The 16,015-nt window shown below is 51.3% G+C and overlaps 1 pseudogene; it reads left to right on the top strand.

Moving 5' to 3' along the window:
* The first annotated feature begins 3,916 nt into the window (after window positions 1-3,916).
* Window positions 3,917-15,155, top strand: LOC135534931 (axin-1-like; annotated as a pseudogene).
* The last annotated feature ends 860 nt before the right edge of the window (window positions 15,156-16,015 follow it).

Raw genomic sequence — 16,015 nt, 5'->3', positions numbered from 1 at the left:
AGTAGAGTACACACTACCCCCTACCTCACACTCTACCTCACACTCTACCTCACACCCTACCTCACATACCTGTAAGTAGAGTACACACTACCCCCTACCTCACACTCTACCTCACACCCTACCTCACATACCTGTAAGTAGAGTACACACACACCCTACCTCACCCCCTACCTCACATACCTGTAAGTAGAGTACACACTACACCCTACCTCACACCCTACCTCACATACCTGTAAGTAGAGTACACACTACACTCTACCTCACACTCTACCTCACATACCTGTAAGTAGAGTACACACTACACACTACACCCTACCTCACCCCCTACCTCACATACCTGTAAGTAGAGTACACACTACACCCTACCTCACACCCTACCTCACATACCTGTAAGTAGAGTACACACTACACCCTGCCTCACACCCTACCTCACATACCTGTAAGTAGAGTACACACTACACCCTACCTCATACCCTACCTCACACCCTACCTCACATACCTGTAAGTAGAGTACACACTACTCTACCTCACATACCTGTAAGTAGAGTACACACTACACCCTACCTCCACACCCTACCTCACACCCTACCTCACATACCTGTAAGTAGAGTACACACTACACCTACCTCCATACCTGTAAGTAGAGCCACACTACACCCCTACCTCCACCCTACCTCACATACCTGTAAGTGGAGTACACACTATACCCTACCTCACACTTACCTCATACCCTACCTCACATACCTGTAAGTAGAGTACACACTATACCCTACCTCATACCCTACCTCACACCCTACCTCATACCCTACCTCACATACCTGTAAGTAGAGTACACACTATACCCTACCACACTGCCTACCATACCCTACCTCACATACCTGTAAGTAGAGTACACATATACCTCGTGCCCTACCTCACATACCTGTAAGAGAGTACACACTACACCCCTACCTCACACCCTACCTCACACCCTACCTCACATACCTGTAATTAGAGTACACACTACACCCTACCCCACTCACACACTACCTCACACCCTACCTCATACCCTACCTCACATACCTGTAAGTAGAGTACACACTACACCCTACCTCACACCCTACCTCACACCCTACCTCACATACCTGTAAAGTAGTATACACACTACACCCTACCACACCCTACCTCACATACCTGTAAGTAGTATACACACTACCTCACACTACCTCACATACCTGTAAGTGGTATACACACTACCTCACACCCTACCTCACATACCTGTAAGTAGTATACACACTACACCCTACACTCACACCCTACCCCCACATACCTGTAGGTATACACACTACACCTACCTCACACCCTACCTCACATACCTGTAAGTAGTATACACACTACACCCTACCTCACACCCTACCTCACATTACTTTATACCCTAACTCATACCCCTCTGGTAGATGTTCTGTGGTCCTGGTAGATGTTTTGTGGTCCTGGTAGATGTTTGTGGTCCTGGTAGATGTTCTGGTCCTGGTAGATGTTCTGTGGTCCTTAACGGTAGTCCCTGTGAATGATGTTGATCTGGTAGATGTTCTGTGGTCCTTAACACTAGACCCTGTGAATGATGTTGATCTGATAGATGTTCCTTGGTCCTTAACACTAGACCCTGTGAATGATGTTGATCTAGTAGATGTTCTGTGGTCCTGGTAGATGTTCTGGTGGTCCTTAACACTAGACCCTGTGAATGATGTTGATCTGGTAGATGTTCTGTGGTCCTGGTAGATGTTCTGTGGTCCTGGTAGATGTTCTGTGGTTCTTAGCAGTTAGACCCTGTGAATGATGTTGATCTGATAGATGTTCCTTGGTCCTTAACACTAGACTCTGTGAATGATGTTGATCTGGTAGATGTTCTGTGGTCCTGGTAGATGTTCTGTGGTCCTGGTAGATGTTCTGTGGTCCTGGTAGATGTTCTGTGGTCCTTAACGGTAGACCCTGTGAATGATGTTGATCTGGTAGATGTTCTGTGGTCCTGGTAGATGTTCTGTGGTCCTGGTAGATGTTCTGTGGTCCTTAACGGTGGACTCTGTGAATGATGTTGATCTGATAGATGTTCTGTGGTCCTGGTAGATGTTCTGTGGTCCTGGTAGATGTTCTGTGGTCCTTAACACTAGACCCTGTGAATGATGTTGATCTGGTAGATGTTCTGTGGTCTGGTAGATGTTCTTGGTGGTCCTGGTAGATGTTCTGTGGTCCTGGTAGATGTTCTGTGGTCCTTAACGGTAGACTCTGTGAATGATGTTGATCTGGTAGATGTTCTGTGGTCCTGGTAGATGTTCTGTGGTCCTTAACGGTAGACCCTGTGAATGATGTTGATCTGGTAGATGTTCTGTGGTCCTGGTAGATGTTCTGTGGTCTGGTAGATGTTCTGTGGTCCTGGTAGATGTTCTGTGGTCCTGGTAGATGTTCTGTGGTCCTAGTAGATGTTCTGTGGTCCTATTGATGTTCTGTGGTCCTTAATCGTAGACTCTGTGAATGATGTTGATCTGGTAGATGTTCTGTGGTCCTGGTAGATGTTCTGTGGTCCTGGTAGATGTTCTGTGGTCCTTAACACTAGACCCTGTGAATGATGTTGATCTGGTAGATGTTCTGTCCCTGGTAGATGTTCTGTGGTCCTGGTAGATGTTCTGTGGTCCTGGTAGATGTTCTGTGGTCCTTAACGGTAGACTCTGTGAATGATGTTGATCTGGTAGATGTTCTGTGTCTAGCGTGCGTACTGTGTACAAAGGATGTCACGTTGGAGCCGGAGAGGTTTGCTCTTGACCTCATCAGTCGACTGGAGGCAGTTCTGAGAGAGAGAGAAGCACAGGAGAGACTGGAGGAGAGACTGAAGAGGGTCAGACGGGTACGTACTGGGAGGGGTGTGAGACGCGTGCCTGGTTTGGATGTGAGTGTGTGTGACGTATCTGTGACGTGTGTGTGTGTGACGTATCTGTGACGCGTGCAAGGGTTTGGATGTGTGTGTGTGTGTCATCTGTGACGTGCGTTGTTTGGATGTGTGTGTGTGACGTGATCTGTGACGTGTGCGTTGTTTGGATGTGTGTGTGTGTGAGCGTATCTGTGACGCGATGCGTGGTTTGATGTGTGTGTGTGACGTATCTGTGACGTGTGCGTTGTTTGGATGTGTGTGTGTGTGACGTATCTGTGACGTGTGCGTGGTTTGGATAAGGAGTGTGTGTGTGTGTGACGTGTGCGTGGTTTGGATGTGAGTGTGTGTCATCTGTGACGTGTGCGTGGTTTGGATATGAGTGTGTGTGTGTGACGTGTCGTGGTTTGGATGTGAGTGTGTGTGACGTATCTGTGACGTGTCGTTGTTTGGATGTGTGTGTGTGTAGCGTATCTGTGACGCGTGCGTGGTTTGGTGTGTGTGTGTGTGACGTATCTGTGACGTGTGCGTTGTTTGGATGTGTGTGTGTGTGATCGTATCTGTGACGTGTGCGTGGTTTGGATATGAGTGTGTGTGTGTGACGTGTGCGTGGTTTGGATGTGAGTGTGTCATCTGTGACGTGTGCGTGGTTTTGGATATGAGTGTGTGTGTGTGTGTGGGTGCGTGGTTTGGATGTGAGTGTGTGTCATCTGTGACGTGTGTGCGTGGTTTGGATATGAGTGTGTGTGTGTGACGTGGTGCGTGGTTTGGATGTGTGTGTGTCATCTGTGGCCGTGTGCGTGGTTTGGATATGAGTGTGTGTGTGTGTGACGTGTCGTGGTTTGGATATGAGTGTGTGTGTGTGTGTGTGAGACGTGTGCGTGGTTTGGATGTGTGTGTGTGTGTGTGTCATCTGTGACGTGTGCGTGGTTTGGATATGAGTGTGTGTGTGTGTGTGTGACGTGTGCGTGGTTTGATGTGTGTGTGTGTCATCTGTGACATGTGCGTGGTTTGGATATGAGGTGTGTGTGTTGACGTGCGTGGTTTGGATATGAGTGTGTGTGTGTGTGTGTGAGACGCGTGCGTGGTTTGGATGTGTGTATGTGTCATCTGTGACGTGTGCGTGGTTTGGATATGAGTGTGTGTGTGAGACGTGTGCGTGGTTTGGATGTGTGTGTGTGTCATCTATGTGACGTGTGCGTGGTTTGGATGTGTGTGTGTCATCTGTGACGTGTGCGTGGTTTGGATATGAGTGTGTGTGTGTGTGTGACGCGTCGTGGTTTGGATGTGTGTGTGTGTCATCTGTGACGTGTGCGTGGTTTGGATATGAGTGTGTGTGTGTGTGTGTGTGAGACGCGTCGTGGTTTGGATGTGTGTATGTGTCATCTGTGACATTAATGCGTGGTTTGGATATGAGTGTGTGTGTGTGTGTGTGTGTGTGTGTGAGACGTGTGCGTGGTTTGGATGTGAGTGTGTGTGTGTGACGTGTGCGTGGTTTGGATGTGTGTGTGTGTCATCTGTGACGTGTGCGTGGTTTGGATATGAGTGTGTGTGTGTGTGTGTGAGACGTGTGCGTGGTTTGGATGTGTGTGTGTGTGTGTGTGACATCTGTGACGTGTGCGTGGTTTGGGTGTGTGTGTGAGACGTGTGCGTGGTTTGGGTGTGTGTGTGTGTGTGTGACATCTGTGGCCTGTGCATGGTTTGATGTGTGTGTGTGTGACGTATCTGTGACGTTTGCGTGGTTTGGATATGAGTGTGTGTGTGTGTGTGAGACGTGTGCGTGGTTTGGGTGTGTGTGTGTGTGTGTGTGTGTGTGTGTGTGTGTGTGTGTGACGTGTCTGTAGACGTGTGCGTGGTTTGGATGTGAGTGTGTGTGTGTGTGTGTGTGTGACGTGTGCGTGGTTTGGGTGTGTGTGACATCTGGCCTGTGCGTGGTTTGGATGTGTGTGTGTGTGACGTATCTGTGACGTGTGCGTGGTTTGGATGTGAGTGTGTGTGTGTGTGCGTGGTTTGGATGTGTGTGTGTGTGTGTGTGTGTGTGTGCGTGGTTTTGGATGGTAATCATCACACACACACTAACCTGCTTCTCCTCTAGCCCCGCCCCTTCTTTCCTCTCCTGCTCTGTGATAGGAGGAGGAGGGTGGACGACGCCCGACGTCTCCATGGTAAACTCCCTCCCCCTACGGCAACAAGCCCCTCCCCCTCCACCTCGTCCCTCTATCCCCACTACGGGTCCCGTTATTCAGAGACCTCGTACAACGGCGTTCTGGCGCTACAGGACGCGCACGAGGAGAACCCGGAGGCCATCTTGGACGAACACGTGCAGAGAGTGATGGAGACGCCGGGTGTCAGTCACCAGGCACCGGGAGACACTCGCCCAAGTCCCGCTCCCCCGACGGAGGGTGTGCCCTCCACCTCACTCTGGGAGAACCCAGTGGCCTCCAGGGGTGAAAGGTCACAAGCCAGGAGCCAAGGGAGGGGACCCAACGGGGATGGGAGCAGGTATGTTGTTGTTGTCTTTATTTATCCAGGTTGGTCTCCATGATAAACATCTTCTAGTCTTGTTGTTGTCTTTATTTATCCAGGTTAGACTCAATGATAAACATCTTCTAGTGTTGATGTTGTCTTTATTTATCCAGGTTAGTCTCAATGATAAACATCTAGTGTTGATGTTGTCTTTATTTATCCAGGTTAGACTCCATGATAAACATCTTCTAGTCTTGTTGTTGTCTTTATTTATCCAGGTTAGACTCAATGATAAACATCTTCTAGTGTTGATGTCGTCTTTATTTAACCAGGTTGGTCTCAATGATAAACATCTTCTAGTGTTGTTGTCTTTATTTATCCAGGTTAGTCTCAATGATAAACATCTTCTAGTGTTGTTGTCTTTATTTAACCAGGTTGGTCTCAATGATAAACATCTTCTAGTGTTGATGTCGTCTTTATTTATCCAGGTTAGACTCAATGATAAACATCTTCTAGTGTTGATGTCGTCTTTATTTATCCAGGTTAGACTCAATTAGGGCAAACCCCATTTAGTCGACTGGTCGATAGGTTGTTGGTCGACCAAGATATTTTTTTTAGTCGAGCAGTGACAAATATATATATATAAAAAATAAAATGTATGGCACACAAGACACCTGTCTGATTCACACCCGTCTGATTCACACCCGTCTGATTCACACCCGTCTGATTCACACCCGTCTGATTCACACCCGTCTGATTCACACCCGTCTGATTCACACCCGTCTGACTCACACCGTCTGATTCACACCCGTCTGATTCACACCCGTCTGATTCACACCCGTCTGATTCACACCCGTCTGATTCACACCCGTCTGATTCACACCCGTCTGATTCACACCCGTCTGATTCACACCCGTCTGATTCACACCCGTCTGATTCACACCCGTCTGATTCACACCCGTCTGATTCACACCCGTCTGATTCACACCCGTCTGACTCACACCGTCTGACTCACACCGTCTGACTCACACCCGTCTGACTCACACCCGTCTGATTCACACCCGTCTGATTCACACCCGTCTGATTCACACCCGTCTGATTCACACCCGTCTGATTCACACCCGTCTGATTCACACCCGTCTGATTCACACCCGTCTGATTCACACCCGTCTGATTCACACCCGTCTGATTCACACCCGTCTGATTCACACCCGTCTGACTCACACCCGTCTGACTCACACCCGTCTGACTCACACCCGTCTGACTCACACCCGTCTGATTCACACCCGTCTGATTCACACCCGTCTGATTCACACCCGTCTGATTCACACCCGTCTGATTCACACCCGTCGGATTCACACCCGTCGGATTCACACCGTCGGATTCACACCCGTCGGATTCACACCCGTCGGATTCACACCCGTCGGATTCACACCCGTCTGATTCACACCCGTCTGATTCACACCCGTCTGATTCACACCCGTCTGATTCACACCCGTCTGATTCACACCCGTCTGATTCACACCCGTCTGATTCACACCCGTCTGATTCACACCCGTCTGATTCACACCCGTCTGATTCACACCCGTCTGATTCACACCCGTCTGATTCACACCCGTCTGATTCACACCCGTCTGAGTGGACTGAAGAGGACTGGCCACCCCTCATAGCCTGGTTCCTCTCTAGGTTTCTTCCTAGGTTCTGGCCTTTCTAGGGAGTTTTGCCTAGCCACCGTGCTTCTACATTGCTGTATGGGGTTTTAGGCTGGGATTCTGTACAGCACTTTGAGTTATCAGCTGATGTAAGAAGGGCTTCATGAATAAATTTGATTGATTGACTAGTCCATTGCGGAGGCCCGTCTGGGTGGACTAGTCCATTGCGGAGGCCCGTCTGGGTGGACTAGTCCATTGCGGAGGCCCGTCTGGGTGGACTAGTCCATTGCGGAGGCCCGTCTGGGTGGACTAGTCCATTGCGGAGGCCCGTCTGGGTGGACTAGTCCATTGCGGAGGCCCGTCTGGGTGGACTAGTCCATTGCGGAGGCCCGTCTGGGTGGACTAGTCCATTGCGGAGGCCCGTCTGGGTGGACTAGTCCATTGCGGAGGCCCGTCTGGGTGGACTAGTCCATTGCGGAGGCCCGTCTGGGTGGACTAGTCCATTGCGGAGGCCCGTCTGGGTGGACTAGTCCATTGCGGAGGCCCGTCTGGGTGGACTAGTCCATTGCGGAGGCCCGTCTGGGTGGACTAGTCCATTGCGGAGGCCCGTCTGGGTGGACTAGTCCATTGCGGAGGCCCGTCTGGGTGGACTAGTCCATTGCGGAGGCCCGTCTGGGTGGACTAGTCCATTGCGGAGGCCCGTCTGGGTGGACTAGTCCATTGCGGAGGCCCGTCTGGGTGGACTAGTCCATTGCGGAGGCCCGTCTGGGTGGACTAGTCCATTGCGGAGGCCCGTCTGGGTGGACTAGTCCATTGCGGAGGCCCGTCTGGGTGGACTAGTCCATTGCGGAGGCCCGTCTGGGTGGACTAGTCCATTGCGGAGGCCCGTCTGGGTGGACTAGTCCATTGCGGAGGCCCGTCTGGGTGGACTAGTCCATTGCGGAGGCCCGTCTGGGTGGACTAGTCCATTGCGGAGGCCCGTCTGGGTGGACTAGTCCATTGCGGAGGCCCGTCTGGGTGGACTAGACCATTGCGGAGGCCCGTCTGGGTGGACTAGACCAATGAGGAGGCCCGTCTGGGTGGACTAGACCAATGAGGAGGCCCGTCTGGGTGGACTAGACCAATGAGGAGGCCCGTCTGGGTGGACTAGTCCATTGCGGAGGCCCGTCTGGGTGGACTAGTCCATTGCGGAGGCCCGTCTGGGTGGACTAGTCCATTGCGGAGGCCCGTCTGGGTGGACTAGTCCATTGAGGAGGCCCGTCTGGGTGGACTAGTCCATTGAGGAGGCCCGTCTGGGTGGACTAGTCCATTGGAGGAGGCCCGTCTGGGTGGACTAGTCCATTGGAGGAGGCCCGTCTGGGTGGACTAGTCCATTGGCGGAGGCCCGTCTGGGTGGACTAGTCCATTGGCGGAGGCCACGTCTGGGTGGACTAGACCAATGAGGAGGCCCGTCTGGGTGGACTAGTCCATTGGCGGAGGCCCGTCTGGGTGGACTAGTCCATTGGCGGAGGCCCGTCTGGGTGGACTAGTCCATTGAGGAGGCCCGTCTGGGTGGACTAGTCCATTGAGGAGGCCCGTCTGGGTGGACTAGTCCATTGAGGAGGCCCGTCTGGGTGGACTAGTCCATTGAGGAGGCCCGTCTGGGTGGACTAGTCCATTGAGGAGGCCCGTCTGGGTGGACTATTATAGGCTACCTGGCCTGATTACACATAGTAGTAATCCTATAGGCTACCTGGCCTGATTAGTAGTAGTCCTATAGGCTACCTGGCCTGATTAGTAGTAGTCCTATAGACTACCTGGCCTGATTAGTAGTAGTCCTATAGGCTACCTGGCCTGATTACACATAGTAGTAGTCCTATAGATTACCTGGCCTGATTAGTAGTAGTCCTATAGGCTACCTGGCCTGATTACACATAGTAGTAATCCTATAGGCTACCTGGCCTGATTAGTAGTAGTCCTATAGACTACCTGGCCTGATTAGTAGTAGTCCTATAGACTACCTGGCCTGATTACACATAGTAGTAATCCTATAGGCTACCTGGCCTGATTAGTAGTAGTCCTATAGGCTACCTGGCCTGATTAGTAGCAGTCCTATAGACTACCTGGCCTGATTAGTAGTAGTCCTATAGGCTACCTGGCCTGATTAGTAGTAGTCCTATAGGCTACCTGGCCTGATTAGTAGTAGTCCTATAGGCTACCTGGCCTGATTAGTAGTAGTCCTATAGGCTACCTGGCCTGATTAGTAGTAATCCTATAGGCTACCTGGCCTGATTAGTAGTAGTCCTATAGGCTACCTGGCCTGATTAGTAGTAATCCTATAGGCTACCTGGCCTGATTAGTAGTAGTCCTATAGGCTACCTGGCCTGATTAGTAGTAGTCCTATAGACTACCTGGTCTGATTACACATAGTAGTAGTCCTATAGGCTACCTGGCCTGATTACACATAGTAGTAGTCCTATAGACTACCTGGCCTGATTAGTAGTAGTCCTATAGGCTACCTGGCCTGATTAGTAGTAGTCCTATAGGCTACCTGGCCCGATTAGTAGTAGTCCTATAGGCTACCTGGCCCGATTAGTAGTAGTCCTATAGGCTACCTGGCCCGATTAGTAGTAGTCCTATAGGCTACCTGGCCCGATTAGTAGTAGTCCTATAGGCTACCTGGCCCGATTAGTAGTAGTCCTATAGGCTACCTGGCCCGATTAGTAGTAGTCCTATAGGCTACCTGGCCCGATTAGTAGTAGTCCTATAGGCTACCTGGCCCGATTAGTAGTAGTCCTATAGGCTACCTGGCCCGATTAGTAGTAGTCCTATAGGCTACCTGGGCCCGATTAGTAGTAGTCCTATAGGCTACCTGGCCCGATTAGTAGTAGTCCTATGAGGCTACCTGGCCCGATTAGTAGTAGTCCTATAGGCTACCTGGCCCGATTAGTAGTAGTCCTATAGGCTACCTGGCCCGATTAGTAGTAGTCCTATAGGCTACCTGGCCTGATTAGTAGTAGTCCTATAGGCTACCTGGCCTGATTAGTAGTAGTCCTATAGACTACCTGGCCTGATTAGTAGTAGTCCTATAGGCTACCTGGCCTGATTAGTAGTAGTCCTATAGGCTACCTGGCCTGATTAGTAGTAGTCCTATAGGCTACCTGGCCTGATTACACATAGTAGTAGTCCTATAGACTACCTGGCCTGATTAGTAGTAGTCCTATAGACTACCTGGCCTGATTAGTAGTAGTCCTATAGGCTACCTGGCCTGATTAGTAGTAGTCCTATAGGCTACCTGGCCTGATTAGTAGTAGTCCTATAGACTACCTGGCCTGATTAGTAGTAGTCCTATAGACTACCTGGCCTGATTAGTAGTAGTCCTATAGGCTACCTGGCCTGATTAGTAGTAGTCCTATAGACTACCTGGCCTGATTAGTAGTAGTCCTATAGGCTACCTGGCCTGATTAGTAGTAGTCCTATAGACTACCTGGCCTGATTAGTAGTAGTCCTATAGACTACCTGGCCTGATTAGTAGTAGTCCTATAGGCTACCTGGCCTGATTACACATAGTAGTAGTCCTATAGGCTACCTGGCCTGATTAGTAGTAGTCCTATAGGCTACCTGGCCTGAGGTAGCCTAGTGGTTAGAGTGTAGGGGCGGCAGGTAGCCTAGTGGTGAGAGTGTAGGGGCGGCAGGTAGCCTAGTGGTGAGAGTGTAGGGGCGGCAGGTAGCCTAGTGGTTAGAGTGTAGGGGCGGCAGGTAGCCTAGTGGTGAGAGTGTAGGGGCGGCAGGTAGCCTAGTGGTTAGAGTGTAGGGGCGGCAGGTAGCCTAGTGGTGCGAGTGTAGGGGCGGCAAGTAGCCTAGTGGTTAGAGTGTAGGGGCGGCAAGTAGCCTAGTGGTTAGAGTGTAGGGGCGGCAGGGTAGCCTAGTGGTTAGAGTGTAGGGGCGGCAGGTAGCATAGTGGTTAGAGTGTAGAGGCGGCAGGTAGCCTAGTGGTTAGAGTGTAGAGGTGGCAGGGTAGCCTAGTGGTTAGAGTGTAGGGTAGCCTAGTGGTTAGAGTGTAGAGGCTGCAGGTAGCCTAGTGGTTAGAGTGTAGGGTAGCCTAGTGGTTAGAGTGTAGCGGCGGCAGGTAGCCTAGTGGTTAGAGTGTAGGGGTGGCAGGGTAGCCTAGTGGTTAGAGTGTAGGGGCGGCAGGTAGCCTAGTGGTTAGAGTGTAGATTCTGCAGGTAGCCTAGTGGTTAGAGTGTAGGGTAGCCTAGTGGTTAGAGTGTAGAGGCTGCAGGTAGCCTAGTGGTTAGAGTGTAGGGGCGGCAGGGTAGCCTAGTGGTTAGAGTGTAGGGGGCGGCAGGTAGCCAAGTGGTTAGAGCGTTGGACTAGTAACCGGTAGGTTGCAAGTTCAAATCCCCGAGCTGACAAGGTACAAATCTGTCGTTCTGCCCGTGAACAGGCAGTTAACCCACTGTTCCTAGACCAGTTAACCCACTGTTCCTAGACCAGTTAACCCACTATTCTTAGACCAGTTAACCCACTGTTCTTAGACCAGTTAACTCCACATGGAGAAGGTTGGTAGGATGACTTGGCACTCCACATGGAGAAGGTTGGTAGGATAACTTGGCACTCCACATGGAGAAGGTTGGTAGGATGACTTGGCACTCCACATGGAGAAGGTTGGTAGGATGACTTGGCACTCCACATGGAGAAGGTTGGTAGGATGACTTGGCACTCCACATGGAGAAGGTTGGTAGGATGACTTGGCACTCCACATGGAGAAGGTTGGTAGGATGACTTGGCACTCCACATGGAGAAGGTTGGTAGGATGACTTGGCACTCCACATGGAGAAGGTTGGTAGGATGACTTGGCACTCCACATGGAGAAGGTTGGTAGGATGACTTGGCACTCCACATGGAGAAGGTTGGTAGGATAACTTGGCACTCCACATGGAGAAGGTTGGTAGGATAACTTGGCACTCCAACTCCACATGGAGTAGGTTGGTAGGATGACTTGGCACTCCACATGGTGAAGGTTGGTAGGATGACTTGGCACTCCACATGGAGAAGGTTGGTAGGATGACTTGGCACTCCACATGGAGAAGGTTGGTAGGATGACTTGGCACTCCACATGGAGAAGGTTGGTAGGATGACTTGGCACTCCACATGGTGAAGGTTGCCTACCGCTGGATCAGCCTGTTACCAGCAACTTCAGAATCATAATGGCTGAACCCGAGAAGACCTGCAGCGGGAGGGAACCGTTTTTTCCCCTTCTGGTTAGGCTATGATGATCTCTAGCTCCCTCTTTAGTCATTTTTGGCGTCTTCATTAAAAACATTTATCTCCGTGCTTAAAGCATCAGACAAGCTCAGTAGTTTACGTATGTATAGTGTTGACGTTGTATAATCAATGTGATGGAGTGTATTCAACCAACAGAGCATCAGAGTAGGAGTGCTGTCCATAGAGTCATATTCTTTATGATTTTAAAGGTCAATCTGATCCTAGATCAGCACTCCTACCCTGAGAGGCTTTATAAGTACAGGCCCAGGTACAGAGGTGAAATATACCAAAGACCAGTGCTAAACCAATCTCTTTTTGGATGTGTCCATAAAGGCTGTACCACTACCAGCATGGCTACCAGCATGGCTACCAGCATGGCTCCAAGCATGGCTACAAGCATGGCTACCAGCATGGCTACCAGCATGGCTACCAGCATGGTTCCAAGCATGGCTACCAGCATGGCTACCTGCATGGCTACCAGCATGGCTACAAGCATGGCTACCAGCATCTTTGTTGGGTTAAGAGGTAGAGTTCTAGTTATTTAACCTATATGTCTCTGTTCCCTCAGGTGTGTACCACCACAAGCATGGCTACCACTACCCTCCAGGGGGCACCAAGCCCAAAGAGCCCCAGATGGATGAGGTGGTGATGGGTGGAGGAGGAGGAGGCTCCAGGACCCAGGGGAGCGGCCTGTGGAATGGGGAGGCCCACCACTACTCTACCGGGAAGGGGCGCAACTACGCAGATGGGGCTGGGACCATAGACGCAATGGGCTATAGGTTAGTACCTGGGGGGTGTTTATGTGTTATCAGTGTTGTCGTACTTGAGGCTAGGACTCGGACTCAAGTCACGATTTTCATGACTAAAACAGTGCAGCCGCACTGATGTAGAACACTGTCCACTAGCTAGTCTTACTGATGTAGAACTCTGTCCACTAGCTAGTCTTACTGATGTAGAACACTGTCCACTAGCTAGTCTTACTGATGTAGAACTCTGTCCACTAGCTAGTCTTACTGATGTAGAACTCTGTCCACTAGCTAGTCTTACTAATGCAGAACACTGTCCACTAGCTAGTCTTACTGATGTAGAACACTGTCCACTAGCTAGTCTTACTGATGTAGTACGCTGTCCACTAGCTAGTCTTACTGATGTAGAACGCTGTCCACTAGCTAGTCTTACTAATGTAGAACGCTGTCAACTAGCTAGTCTTAATCATGTGGACCATTACCATTCTGACCTGTGTGTGTGTGTGTGTGTTCCCTGCACCCCAGCAGTAAGGGTAGCACCCTATCGAAGCGTGGCTCTAAGAAGGGGGCGGAGCCGACAGGTAAAGGTGATGAGGGGCGTGTCCAGGAGGCCCAGGTACCGCTGGAGGACCTGGAGAGAAACCACAAGATACTGCAGTGGATGATGGAGGGGGAGGCACTACGACACAAGAAGAACACTCACGGGTAACACACACATACACACACACACACACATACCCACACACACACCCACACACACACACACACACACACACACACACACCATAGGACGCACTCTCTCAGTCCCTCACTTACTCCAATGTTAACTAACCTCCTCTTTCTCTCTCCCCATTCCCCTCTTTCTCTTGCCTTCTCTTTTTCTCTCTCCCCCTCCCCCTCGGTTTCCTTCTCTCTCTCTCTCTCTCTCTCTCTCCCCTCTAGGAGTACCACAGGCTCCAGGAAGACCCAGGGAGTGTGGAGCTGTTGAGACCCAGCTCTGTGGAGCGTCCTGGGGCAGTGCACCCCTGGGTGAGCGCCCAGCTGCGGAACAACGTGCAGCCCTCCCACCCCTTCATCCAGGACCCCACCATGCCTCCCAATCCCGCACTCCAACCCCCTCACTCAGTTAGAGGAGGCCCGGAGGAGACTGGAGGAGGAGAGGAGGAGAGCCGCCCTGCTGCAGGCTAAACAGAGGTAAGAGGAGGAAGGGGTTGAGGTTGGAACGAGGGTTAGTGTTGATTAGGATCAGGGGGTTCGAGCAGGAGGCCTTTAAGTCTCTAAGCAGTGCTGTCTGTCTCCTCTCCTCCAGATAGAAGTCTCTAAGCAGTGCTGTCTGTCTCCTCTCCTCCAGACAGAAGTCTCTAAGCAGTGCTGTCTGTCTCCTCTCCTCCAGACAGAAGTCTCTAAGCAGTGCTGTCTGTCTCCTCTCCTCCAGACATAAGTCTCTAAGCAGTGCTGTCTGTCTCCTCTAGACAGAAGTCTCTAAGCAGTGCTGTCTGTCTCCTCTCCTCTAGACAGAAGTCTCTAAGCAGTAAGAAGCAGGGGTCACAGTGTGAGAACGTAACTGTGGCGTACTACTTCTGTGGCGAGCCAATCCCCTACCGCACCACGGCCAAGGTCGCGTGGTGACCCTGGGACAGTTCAAGGAGCTCCTCACCAAGAAGGGCTTCTACAGGTGAGAGGTTGTCGCCGTGGAGATTAAGCTCTGGAGACCATGGTGGTGTCCCACATGAGCGTCCTGTTCCCTACGTAGGGCACTACTTGTGACCAGAACCCTATGGGCCCTATGAAGGGAACAGGGGTGAATACCTGTGGACGATGAAGTTTTGTCTTCTAACCCTGTTCCCTACGTAGGGCACTACTTGTGTGTTTATTTACTGTGTGTGTGTGTTGATTCACTGTGTGTGTGTGTGTGTGTGTTGATTCACTGTGTGTGTGTGTTGACTCATTGTGTGTGTGTCTTCTAGGTTCTACTTTAAGAAGGTGAGTGATGAGTTTGACTGTGGCGTGGTGTTTGAAGAAGTCAAAGAGGACGACGCCGTCCTGCCCATCTACGAGGAGAAGATCATCGGTAAGGTGGAGAAGGTGGACTGAAACAGGAAGTGGAGCCGGGAGGAAGTAGGAGGTGGAGGAAGGAACAATGACGCAGAGAAAGACTGAACCGAACCGGATGAAGAGGAGGTGGAGAGAGTGGTTTTGGAAGAGGAGGGGGTGAAGAGGAGTTGGAGAGAGTGCTTTTGGAAGAGGAGGGGGGGTGAAGAGGAGTTGGAGAGAGTGCTTTTGGAAGAGGAGGGGGGGTGAAGAGGAGGTGGAGAGAGTGGTTTTGGAAGAGGAGGGGGGGGTGAAGAGGAGGTGGAGAGAGTGCTTTTGGAAGAGGAGGGGGGTGAAGAGGAGGTGGAGAGAGTGGTTCTGGAAGAGGAGGGGGGGTGAAGAGGAGGTGGAGAGAGTGGTTTTGGAAGAGGAGGGGGGTGAAGAGGAGGTGGAGAGAGTGCTTTTGGAAGAGGAGGGGGGATGAAGAGGAGGTGGAGAGAGTGCTTTTGGAAGAGGAGGGGGGTGAAGAGGAGTTGGAGAGAGTGCTTTTGGAAGAGGGGGGGATGAAGAGGAGGTGGAGAGAGTGCTTTTGGAAGAGGAGGGGGTGAAGAGGGAGTTGGAGAGAGTGCTTTTGGAAGAGGAGGAGCGGAGGGGGGTGAAGAGGAGGTGGAGAGAGTGCTTTTGGAAGAGGAGGAGCGGAGGGGGGGGGTGAAGAGGAGGTGGAGAGAGTGCTTTTGGAAGAGGAGGGGGAGGAGAGAGGAGTTGGAGAGAGTGCTTTTGGAAGAGGAGGGGTGGGGGGTGAGACAGAAGAATGGAATGGTACAGAATGTCACTGCCTCCTGGCTCCAGCGTAGAGGAACACGTGTTTGGAAGCGAGGATGAGACAGAAGGACGAAGGGATGAACAAGGTGTAAAGCCGTTCTAAACAGTCTTCCTGTCCTGCTCTGGGGGAGGAGTCGTTGTTCTCCTTCCAG

The sequence above is a fragment of the Oncorhynchus masou genome, unplaced genomic scaffold (assembly GCF_036934945.1).
Source record: "Oncorhynchus masou masou isolate Uvic2021 unplaced genomic scaffold, UVic_Omas_1.1 unplaced_scaffold_4182, whole genome shotgun sequence".
Lineage (NCBI taxonomy): Eukaryota > Metazoa > Chordata > Actinopteri > Salmoniformes > Salmonidae > Oncorhynchus > Oncorhynchus masou.
This window is presented reverse-complemented; position numbering and strand designations above follow the sequence as displayed.